The sequence below is a fragment of the Penaeus japonicus genome, unplaced genomic scaffold (genome assembly GCF_977035675.1).
Source record: "Penaeus japonicus unplaced genomic scaffold, GWHDUDI00000001_assembly GWHDUDI00000014, whole genome shotgun sequence".
Taxonomy (NCBI): domain Eukaryota; kingdom Metazoa; phylum Arthropoda; class Malacostraca; order Decapoda; family Penaeidae; genus Penaeus; species Penaeus japonicus.
The window spans coordinates 32146328-32156327 of record NW_028234416.1 but is presented as its reverse complement, the minus strand read 5'-3'; the positions used below and the strand labels follow the sequence as shown (position 1 = coordinate 32156327).

Below are 10000 nucleotides of genomic sequence, written 5' to 3'. Positions count from 1 at the left end.
TAATGTGCTTATGATATTATTTTTGGTTCTCACTGTAATGATAATGATGATGGTTGTGCTTTTATTGCTTTCGATATTATTGATAATGGAATTTTCTGTTATTTCTGATTTCCTAGTGTTGATATTGTTATTATCATTATTATTAATAGTAGTAGTAATAGTAGTAATATGATTATTGTTATTGTTGTTATCATTATGAAAATAATGATGATAATCATTATTAGTATTACTATTATTAGTACTATCATCATTATCATCATCATCATAACCACTGTATTACCTTAATCATTATTATCACTGTTGCTATTACTACAAAATTATTATAACAATAATCATAATCACTGATATAATTATCACAATTACAATATTCACTATAACCATTATCACCGCATCATTATTCATCTAAGAATTTCGATATACTAATAATGACATAGATAATAAATATTATTATTAGAAGCGCCGTTCAAAACAATATTAGAACCATCATCATTAATGCTATTGTTATAGTTGTTCATTTCATAACTATCTGTTCATTTGTGATAAGAATATCTGGATTATCTTCAGTTATATTTTATTAGCATTATTATTATTATCACCCTTGTTGATATTACTAAAACAGTAATGATTACAATTATTATGATTATAATTACTAATTGCTAATTATTGGTATCACCTTCAGTGTCATCATAATTTATGTTGATATATTAACCGTTTCAGTGTTTAATTGTTTTAAGTTAATTTCCTGATTGCATATAGAAATGTAATAATTTTTATTATTATCACTATTATTGATGTTATTATTGTTATCATTATCTTGATAATCATAATAATAATTATAATTGTCGTTATTATATAATTCATTATGATAATAGTTTTAAAATTATAATTATTATTACTATCATCATTATTGTCACTATTATTATTATCATCATAATTGTTTTTGTTTCAAATCAAATAGTATTAAGGAAAATAGTAAAAAGAATTTATAATTACAATCATTATAATTAAAACAATATTGATAACTGTGATGACAATAGCATTTTATAAGAAATAGCTATGATAATCACAAACTCTGTTGATATTCATAATTGTTATGAAATTAGAATGATAGTAATAACATATTCACACCGAAATTTTTATCAGTAAGAAAAGTCATTTTAATATTGTCATTGTTGTCATTATCACTGTCAAATCACTCTTGTTATCATTATCTTCATTATTATGATTATCATCGTTATCATTAACATTATTATAATTTATCATTATTACTATTATCATCATTAATATTACTACTACTAGTACTTCTAGCAGTAGTAGTTTTATCAAAATGTCATTAATAATAACGGATATTAATGGTAGTCATAATGTAGAACAAACCCGCGGTAATAAAGATAATAATAATAATAACAATAATAACAATAATAATTTGAAATATAAAACGTGTTAATATCGCAAGGACAGCAATAATGTAGATGTTAATTAAGAACACCGCTTACTATAATGGTAGTAATAGTAGTAGCAATAGCAGTAATAAGGTAATCCTGTTGATAATAATGATGTTGATAATGTTAATAATAATTTGAATAATAACAACAGAAGAGATATTATCAATGATAATGATCATAATAATGATGATGAAGATAATAAAAAGAATGATGTTAATTGTAACAATAATCATAAGAATATGTAGTTTGTAAGTAAAATATAAGTAATCGCTTATTCACTTTAGAAATTATTTAAATTACAGAATGTTACATATTGAAACAAATATTTATATAGACAAAAGTCAAACAATATATTTCAAACGAATAACCAAGGCATTTTCACTTAAAATCGGCTAAGTATTAAAAAAACACAAAGTCAGTAATATAAGATAAAGACAAAAAAACATAGATTTTGTATCATATAAGATTTTATTAAGTTCACCAGAACAGTGCGATGTATTGAACAATTGAAATATATATATATATATGTATATGCATATATATATATATATATATATATATATATATATATATATATATATATATATATTACTAGTATACTATATTCGATGTAGCGTGAACATTCAGTATTTCATAAGAAAAACAAAAAAAACATTGAAGTTAAGACCTTTGGTAATGTTATATCACAGGATGTTAACATATGGCTATACTACATATATTAAGTATAATATTTACCTGTCTGTCGGAAATTGTGTAAAATGAAAAGTATCCCGGCCTGTGTTTGGAATTTCATATTGTGTGAAGAACTTATAGAAAAACAAAACAAAACAAACAGTAGTAAGTCTATTTCATTCCGAAGTAATTTTTTTTTTCTATTTTACGTAATATTATCAAAATCGCGAGATACTGTCAAATAATGTCACTTCGTCTTGATTTTAGGCCATTTTGGGTGACTGGAATTTTTTATTATTTGTTAAATATTCGATTATAAATCTGTGATCTAATGTTGCATGTAGGCCCGAGTCTGTACTGAACGTTCGCGTACTATGAAAAAAACACAGTCGATGTAATTAGAAATATCATTAAAACAATATCAAGGCATGAATTAATAGCAATGCAAATAAAAATCGAAGGGAAATCGGATCCACGTACTGCGCTATTTCCGTCGCTCGCTGTCAAATCCGAGCCGTAAAATCTGTAAGTAACAAACTCGTAAATCGGCCAAGAGTTAAACCTAAACAAACCTAAGAACAGAAACCGTTAAAGCAAATAAAAGCAAAACACTCTTCCAAGCACAGGGTCTGCACCTCTCTCTCTCTCTCTCTTTCTCTCTCTCTCTCTCTCTCTCTCCTTTCTTCCGTCCCTCCCTCCCTCCCTCCCTCTCTCGCCTCCTCCTCCTCCTCCTTCCATCTCCCTTCTACGGCGCGTGGGGAAGAGAGATGGAGAGGCGACCGGAGAAATATGGGGCGGGAGCTGGCCAGGCAGTGTGGCCACGAGGGCTGGTGGCGGCACGCGGCCCGCCAGGAGAAGGTGTTGCAGGAGGTGCTGGCGAGGGCGTGAGGTGGCCGCCGCGGCGCCTGTTGCCCCTGGAGGAGTGGGGATTTATGATGCCGCAAAGTCCGGTGCGAGGCGCTGGTGGGGCGGCGGTGCCTGGGTGGTCCGGCCAGCGCTGGTGGCGGCCGTGGCTTCTGGGGCGACAGTGGCAGCGGCGGCGACGGTGTGATGGTCGCCGCCGCTAAGAGCCTCGTTTGCATACCGCGGAGGGGGGCGTGGCTGGGCGGCGCGGGGGGCGGGGCCAGGGGTGGGCGGCGGCCGCTCATTGGTCGAGGCGGCGGTAATTAGCAGCGGGGTCGGAGCGGGTCCGCCGCCTCCAGTCCGCCGCAGTTACTCGGAGCGGCCGCATGACAGTCCGCGCTCGGTGCTCGCTGAGGAACGTGTCTGGAACACTGTAGAGTAGAGGTGTAGCGGCTAGTGTGAAGTTACGTAGGAGTAGCGCGAGCAGTGGTCGGTCGTGAGGGAGAGCGAGACGGCAGCTGTGTGCTCAGTGTTGGCTGAGGAGTTGTGTGGTGTCGCGGGGCGCGCTTCCCCCCTGCGCCTCTCATTTCCATATGGGCGCCCCCCCCACGGGGAGGTGGCGGTGGTGGGCCAGCCCGCGCATACTCGCCGCCACATTTACCTACTAATTCTCGCCGGGGCGTCATTACTATGTGCAGACGGTGGGTGGCGGCCGCGGAGGTGCCACGCCAGTGATACTTGTGCATGTGGAGTGGTGGTTGTAGGTAGCCGCACAGTGTGGTGCTGTGGCGCATGGTGCTAGTGACGGCCCAGGCACGTGCACCCTACCCAGTGGCACGGCCGGGCACGGGGGCGAGGCCACGCACATACCATCAGAACAAGATAGGACAAGACGCGAGTCAGGAACTTTGTGAGAGGGGCGTGCAGCTCACGTACCCAGCCCAGCCTCGGCTTGAGTATGAGGCACGGCCAGGCCAGGGACGATGTGGACCACAGGTAAGGCAGCCAGTGACACTTTGCACTTTGACTCAGTTAGGCACTTGTCAGCAGCGAGAGTGTATGTAGCAGTGTGTTTTGTGTGTGTGTACTCCATCCATCAATCCATCCATCCATCTAGTGCGGCGCTGGTGCGTGTCGACTCTAGCGTTGTGGGTGTCCGCCACTGGTGCCCAAGTGCCAACATCCGGTGGCTCTCCGTGGCTCCGTGGCTTAACTTCAGTGCGGAGACCGAAATGTAAATTTGGGGACTTGTGCGAATCTCGGGTCAGTAGTCATCGCCGATGGTCATCTCAGTGACACGAATTACGATCTCTTCTCTTCCGCTAAAAAAAAAGTTGCAAGTCCCAATATATATTCATATTATCACTCGCTGTGAAATTCCCTTTGAATAATCGTTTCACAATTTAGAACGATTTTCGGTGGTCAGGAACTTTACGATAATGAGGACCCCAGATGGATGGATGTCAATGTCCTGTTGTTTTGACACCGCGGTGAATAATTGTTCTCAATACACACGAGTGGAAGTGCAATTTGCATAAATATTACCGAGAAAGATGACTAACAGTAATCCAACGCAATCAACGGAATGACCGGGGGAATAAAATGGAGTTTGGTCTTCATTTCACAGTAGTTCTCGCGGCGGCGTTGGATGTGAAAAAAATGCAGAGTCCCCAAAATTGATGATGAGGCCCGCCCGCCGCCAACATCACGCGAGGAACAGCATTCCGCATCTCGGCAAATCTCGATCGTGTTTTAAGCCGAAGATGTTCGAGTAAATCGGGGGGAAATCGCCAAAGTCTCCGGCAAACGGGGAACTCTCCTACACCGGAAACCGCGATAGGTTGGCCAGTCATCTCACAGCGCCAGTCTACGGACTTTACTTTTGGCGCACAGTATCCTTCGCTCGGGCTAACATGGCCCTGTTGTTGTTTTTTGCATAACTCTGTGAGCTCTTTTGTGTTTTTTTATACTTGCGATCATTTTTTGGGTTTTAATTTCTTGCGCTGTGGGTATTTTGTGAATATGCGAATGATCACCGGAAAAAGAAAAACTTGTTCATTTTTTAGTCATCTTGTCATTTCTTTAGCGTGTCCGAACCGAGACTGTCAATCACGGGAGTTGATGTTAGATATTTTGGGGACTTAGTTCCAGAAATGATAGACACCCCCTCCCTCTCCTATTCCCTCCCTCCTATCCTCTCCTCCCTCTCTCCTCTATCCTCATGTAAACGGGTTAAGAGCGAGTCCACTCGGTAATTAGCTAATGGAGAGAAGCTTACTGCAGACTACAGAATGAGAATTTCCTGCTGGCCCGTTTCATTTTATGTAATGGAAAAGTTGTTGAGGAAAACATGCATTCATTTAATTAGGCGAGTCTTCTCTCCCCATTTTTTTTTTTTTCTTTTTTTTTTTTTACTTTTATGATGGCCTTTAGGGAGGAGGAGGAAGCATGGTGTATGTTGTGGAACCAACCAGCTGGTAGATTGTGAGGAGGTGGTTTCAAAGAGAGTCTTTCTATTGTGAAAAGATGAATGGCGAGAAAGAGAAATCTTGATGGTGGAGAGAAAAAAAGAATCTTGACGATAGTTCATTGTCGCTGGAGTGTTGTTACTTAGAAACAATCTTTGTCTTGGATAGTGTTCTTTGCAATGCGAGGGAAATAGATATCAAACGTTGTCAACACACACTGACCAGCCAAGGAGAAGTGTCGATTATAATGATTAAGAAAGGAGGTGCAGAGAAAAGGAATACTTAAATTTAATTGCAATAACACGAGGTTCACTTATGAGGAATAGTGTGGATAGTGCCAATTGAAGGCTGAGATGAATTGCAAGCAACCTCCACCAAATATAAGTACGGTGCATTTTTCAGTACACAATTATAGGACATCCACGACTCCCGGCGAAGTGTTCGAATAGAAAGAAAATACTATAGCGTGTTTGAGTAAGACAGATGTGTACACGGAACACCTGTGCTCCGCTGCCGGGAACAGGTGTTGACAAATGATTTCTGTTGATAGTGCAAGACTCAGATGTGAAAACATAAGTAGAAGTAAAACCCATGTGCTGATTGTTGATAAACTCCAAGCCCTTGTGACATGCGAACCTGTGCTTATAATTACTAGAATCTCTTTGTTGTACTGAAGTTGTTTTCAATAATATTGTGGCTCTCGCAAGTGTTGTTAGGATGTGACAGCTGTTCTCTTTGCTTTGTTAGATGTGGTTGTGTGATGCTTGTTAGTTAGATGTGCTTGATGTTCTGTGATCACGTGGAATGCGATTAATTTTTTTGAGCTCTTGTGTCTGATGTGAAAAAGTGTCATCTCCACCAATAATAAGTTTGGAGTTTTTTTTGGTTGTTAAACAAAGAGAAAGGAAGTGAACGTCAGTTGACTATTCTTAAATCAACGTTGATCAAGTCTGAATTATGTTTCCTATTGAGGAATTCTGTGGTGACAGTGTTTCATTTCCATAGCCATACATGCATAGGTCTGATTAAAAATATATATATACAAATAAATATATATTCATCTGAAAATTTGAATCACAGGCATGTTTTCACTTCAGTTGCATTTCCTGACTAGGGAAATTGTCCTTTCGCGATTTCCTTGCCATTCTGCTGCCCTCGCTGCCATGACAGCTGTCAGTCTCTTGCCAGGCTGATAAGAAAAAGTCTTGTCTCTTTGGTAGGGTCTTTTACTACCAATACAAACAAATGGATCTGTTAACACCTAACCTGGCGTCATCAGAACAGCTTTTGTTATCTTGTCGTGTTCTGTATTTTCAAATTTTGTTTTAGTATATACTTTGCTCCCCTTTTTTATTATTATTATTATCGCCCTTTCGTCTTTTGTCCTAAGTAACCCGCGATAGGAAGTTGTTATTTTTCGCCATAAACACTTGAAGAGAGAGAGAGAGAGAGAGAGAGAGAGAGAGAGAGAGAGAGAGAGAGAGAGAGAGAGAGAGAGAGAGAGAGAGAGAGAGAGAGAGAGATGTGGCGAAAAGGACAGTGCAAGTCAATGGAATCTCGATACTGGTGATGATCTAATTGTTGAGAATCAGACTTTTACTCACTGTCTCGAGACCTTTGTTGTCCATTCATTTATCTTTATGAAGAGTCTTTTAATGATTGTTATTATTATATATATTCATTATATCGTTATCTTTGTACAATGAGAGGTTTGTTCTCTAGAGCTTCGGATGCTTATGAAGTTAAATAGCGAGCGGAGGAACACAATGGGACAATTCTGTGAACAGCAGGCTTAATGTGTTGCAAAGAAGCTATTGTGTAGCATGTAAACAATAAAAAAGAAAATTATGACTTTTTTGTTATTAAGATTGAAGGGAGCGACAGGCCAGCACACGGGGAAGTGATATAACTCACGCCCATCCCAAAAGAACAACAGGTTTTTGAACACAAGGACTGACCAAGGAGGAGGAGGAGGAAGAGGAGGAGGAGGAGGTGGTGGTAGAGGTGGTAGAAGTGTAAGAGGAGGTGGTCAGGAGGAGGACGATGACTTAATGCAGTTGAAAGACATGGGCGTTGAAGAGGTTCATCTTGCAAAGGGAAAAGCAGGTTTCGGGGAGGGCCAGGCAGGGTGTGGAACATGAAGTGATTTTTGAAAGATAGACTGACAGTAGGAAGGGTAAGGTTGTCTAGAGACTGTCACTCGTGGCGGATTGGAGAGCTGTCTATCACTCGAGGGAGAGGAAGGGAGAGAGAGAGAGAGAGAGAGAGAGAGAGAGAGAGAGAGAGAGAGAGAGAGAGAGAGAGAGAGAGAGAGAGAGAGAGTCTTTATAAAAAAAACAAACTCGCCGGAACGAAGACGGGCGCGATGCCCCGTCTAAGTTGGGGTCTTTATGTCAAAAGTTGCGGCCAAAATAGCACATAATCTTCTAAAGCAATTTAGATTTTACGTGGAAGGTTTACTCTCGTGGTTATTTCTTTGTATTTTCTTAGCGTTTACATTTACTGTTTCATGTTTCTTCATTGCATTATTTTAGGCGTTTTTCGTTTCCTCACTTTTTGAAGGTATTTCTTAGGGGTGATGGGTGTGTATCTATCAATCTATCTATATATATATGTGTATATATGTATATATATATATATATATATATATATATATATATATATATATATTTATATGTATACATATCGTGTGTATGTATATATATATATATATATATATATATATATATATATATATATTTATATTTATATTTATATTCACACACACACACACTTTCCTTTCCTTCATAGATACACCGTCACACCGGGCCTTTGTTTTATGAAGATTTTACTCTTTATAAATATAAGTATTTTTTTCGCAACGATTTCCTGTTTGCGACCAGAGCTTTGTCACACAAGAGCTCTTTATTTTCTGATCTGGGATAGAATATAGCTATCATTTCCGGACTGTATTTATGTGTTTATATATTTGTATATGCGTCGGATAGATAGATACTTAATGGCGAGATGCTGATAATAGCAGCATCTTGAAGTTTCTTGGAAATTAGTCAGATGACCAGTATTCTAATAGATCGTAAGTGACGGTTAGAAAAAAAAACATTTTTTGAATAAAAGAAATGGTCATTCCGATGTCATGGGAAATTAAGTTATTTCCAACGTGTTATTAAAGATTGTATCTTAGTAATTACGCGTATTGCGGTAGACTGATTGTACGGCTTCGGCATTCGAAATGTTGAACCCAATTTGATATCGATTTGAAAAATATATTTTAGATTAATACGAATATATCAGAATCAGAGATAGGGAGGAATAGAGTTAGTTAGTTAGTTAGAGAATGAGATACAGACAAATAGAAAGATAACCTAGGCGAAAGAGAGAGAAAGCAAAAAAAGAAAGAAAGAAAAAATCGAAAGAACACGTGTAATAATATAGTGAATTTACTCCTCCTTTCTCTCTCTCTCTCTCTCTTTCCCTCTTTCTCTCTCTCTCTCTCTCTCTCTCTCTCTCTCTCTCTCTCTCTCTCTCTCTCTCTCTCTCTCTCTCTCTCTCTCTCTTTCTCCTCTCTCTCTCTTTCTCTTTCTCCTCTCTCTCTCTCTCTCTCTCTCTCTCCTCTTACTCTCTCTCTCTCTCTCTCTCTCTCTCTCTCTCTCTCTCTCTCTCTCTCTCTCTCTCTCCCTCTCTCTCCTCTTCTCTCCCCCCCCTCTCTCTCTCTCTCTCTCTCTCTCTCTCTCTCTCTCTCTCTCTCTCTCTCTCTCTCTCTCTCTCTCTCTCTCTCTCTCTCTATCTCGCTCTCTATATAGTGGGGGAGATAGTAGGACCGACCACCTTAGCATGCAGGGCCGTAGCTGCCCGTAAGGCATTTTTACAACGTTATAAAGTCCAACTCGGGCCTCTACACGCCCCAGGATTTCCTTGTTTCTTTCGTCGTCTTTGGGGTTGGTGTGTGTGTGTGTGTTTGTTTTTTTTTCTATTTTTTTGTTATCTGTTATCTGTTGTCTGTTTTGTGTTGTGTTTTATTTGGTCGTTAGTTTTGAATTGATTTATTTTTTTATTTTACGTGTTTTCTTTGTTTTGTTTTCTTTGTGTTGGGTTATATGGATATTTTTTTAACGTTATTTTCATTGTTCTTTCTTGTTTTGTTTTGTTGTTATGCTTTATCGTCGGTCTCTTTGTCTCCCTACTTTCTTCTCTCCCTCTCTCTCTCTCTCTCTCTCTCTCTTTCTCCCTCTCTCTTTTTCTTGCTCTTTCTCCTCTCCCCTCTTTTCCCCTCTCCTTACTCCCCAAAATCAGAGAAGGAGAGAGAAGAAGAAGGAAACCATCTTATCTCCTTTTACGATATACAGAACCGAGTCGTTTTACATATGGTAATCACGCCAGATAGGCTGTCCTCCGCCTTCCCCCCCTTCCCCCCCTTTTTTAAGTGGTCATGAGGTCAATGCAGCTCATAGGCCTCTATTGTCTTGGGCGACATGTACTGCCCTCTTCTGTGTCTCATTACTGCCCTGGTGTCTTGTCTTCCTCGTGTGATTTTCTTCGTCTTCTTCTGGTTATTCTGCTACTTGTGTTTCTGTT

General features: G+C 39.3%; 1 protein-coding gene across 7 annotated transcripts in view; it reads left to right on the top strand.

The window, feature by feature from the left end:
• The window catches only part of zfh2 (Zn finger homeodomain 2), a 197902-nt gene that overhangs the window by 143026 nt on the left and 44876 nt on the right, over positions 1 to 10000 (top strand). For 2 of the 7 annotated variants that reach the window (XM_043010538.2, XM_043010531.2), the window contains exon 1: positions 3319 to 3956. The exons of 2 other annotated variants lie outside the window; for them this stretch is intronic. The gene's annotated coding sequence lies outside the window, so the exon portion shown is untranslated. Of the gene's footprint in view, positions 1 to 3318; positions 3957 to 10000 lie in introns of those variants that run through there. 3 more of the 7 variants (XM_043010523.2, XM_043010514.2, XM_043010547.2) reach the window with 2 other exon arrangements.